This window comes from Pygoscelis adeliae, unplaced genomic scaffold (genome assembly GCF_000699105.1).
Source record: "Pygoscelis adeliae isolate BGI_AS28 unplaced genomic scaffold, ASM69910v1 Scaffold175, whole genome shotgun sequence".
NCBI lineage: Eukaryota > Metazoa > Chordata > Aves > Sphenisciformes > Spheniscidae > Pygoscelis > Pygoscelis adeliae.
The window spans coordinates 314,175-316,308 of record NW_008824941.1 but is presented as its reverse complement, the minus strand read 5'-3'; the positions used below and the strand labels follow the sequence as shown (position 1 = coordinate 316,308).

General features: G+C 50.7%; 1 protein-coding gene across 2 annotated transcripts in view; it reads right to left on the bottom strand.

Moving 5' to 3' along the window:
* Positions 1–2,134, bottom strand: part of KIAA1462 (KIAA1462 ortholog) — a 16,687-nt gene that overhangs the window by 13,255 nt on the left and 1,298 nt on the right. The window lies entirely within an intron of this gene.

Sequence of the window (2,134 nt, the reverse complement as noted above, 5' to 3'; positions counted from 1 at the left end):
CTTCCAAGCCTCAACAGTGGGAACATCAGCACACTTTTCTAATTTTTCCAGCAGGTAATCTCATTAATGATTCTATCTGTTTATCTCTGAATTTGCTAGCTACCCACATAGTTCCTCCCACACAAATAGCTAAGCAAAGTGCCTCTTCTGTCCACTCAGAAGAGAAGCAGGAGGGGATTCTTCTGTGAACCCTCTCATCTCTACCCATAGGGTCAGCTTTCCCATTTTCTTTGCCTCATTTCCTCTTCCAAACCTTTACTGTGCAGCCTCCTAATGCTCAGTTAAGCAAGAACAGCCAGGACAGCCCTCCCACCATCTGCTCCCCCATGCTTTCCCTGAAGAACAAAGGGATGGAGCAAAACATCACTTCCCCACTCTGCCGGGGCGTCGCTCCCCCCTTGCAAGCAGCAGTGGCGGGTGGTGTGATGTGCCCACAGGCAGTTGCTGTGAAGCCTCTCGCCTCCTCCTCAGCAAGGATTGATCAGCAGAACAATCCCAATGAGTGGAGACAACAGCATCATCCCCTGCCGTCATGAAACACCCTGAGCCCTGCAAACCCATCTGCAAAGAGAGCAATGAGGTGGGCAACATCACTCACTTCTGTGGTGTTTGGAGGGTGATTAGTTCTTCTACATCAGTGGTCTAAGCATGAGTGTGGTGTAGATAATTCCTCATCTGAGGAGCCTGAGTCATGCTCCAAATTGCTGTGGAGCTGGTCAAGGTCTGTGAAGGTAGCTGGGACATGCACTGTCTTTTCTGGCCTTCTCCTGCCACTCTGCTGCACTGGGAAGGCAGTGTCAGGAGATGGTTGCAGGAAGCCTGCGATGCCCAAAGAGCAGTGTCTTCGTGCTGAACCTTGCTGGGTGGTTGTTCCCTCTTTGGGCCCAAATGGTTCCCAAGTCTCTGCAGCATGCAGTTCTGTCCCAGCCTGAGAACCAGGAACCTGTTTCCTGCGACGGTCCAGAAACCAGACAGTGAGATCAAAATCCCTAGTGGACTTCACAATGGCCCACCCATAACAGGCCAAAACACCCCAAAGTGGGCCATCACAAAAATCTTCATTTTTAAAACGGCTCACACTTGCATGGCAGCCCCGTGCCTCAGATGCTTCCCCAGGGCAGGGGAGTGGGTCTGGAGCGGGACTGTCACCCCGGAGCTCAGCGATTGAAGCACAGGTGCTGCAGCACTGAAGCTGCAGACAGCTTTCCTGGATCTGGCCCAGAGAGCTCGCTCCTCCCTTCCTGTACCAGCAGGACAGTGGCAGTGTCACACTCTGCACCAGAGGTACTCTGCACACCCAGGGATGGCAAGAAAGAGACGGCTGATACAAAGGTTTTCCCTTGTTCATAGCTGCTAGTGCCTTGTAAGAGTTCCCAATAGGCTCACTGGGAATCAGAGTTTGCTGTAACAATAATAGCAAGAAAAGATTTCTATTTTTGTGAAAGTGTGACAAAGCCATATCCTGGACTGCATTCCCTATTTTATGGGGAAAAGCCACTTTTTAAAACCAGGATATAATATTTAACTATGCTGTAGACTGACAGGTTTCACCCCTTGCATTTTGAGATGTTAGAAAGAGACATGTAAACTGTCAGAGAACATTATTTCATATTTAGCCTACACCAGCAGTTACAGATACCTCTGCCACATCTGAGATGTGGGGCAGATGCGCGAGCCCCCACACATGTACCTGGAGAGGCGGGAGGCAGGGAGGCAGCAGCCCTCCCACACCGCCGTGCACCCACGCAGGCTCTGCCTTACAGGGCATGGGAGCAGCAGCACTGCCGTTGCTTCCAGCCTTGCACAGCCATATCTTCCTCACACCAGTTTTTCTCCACGCTGTAAACTCTGCTCGAAGGCCAAGCGTCACCTTCCTTGACACCCCTGCACACTCTCTTCCCCTGCTTCGGAACCTTTTTCCCTTTCATTCTTTTTCAGAATCTTTTCTCACTTTATTGTTGTCCAGTTTACTTCACCCAAAACACACCATGAAGGATCCTTCTTATTACCTTTAAAACTGTGTCCTCTCCTTCCTTCCCCAGAAGGGATAGTTCCACCTTGGGACTTGCTGCCCTAGGACTGCTTTACATCTCTTCCTGCCCGTTATCCTAGCTGGCAGCCAGGAGCCATTCCT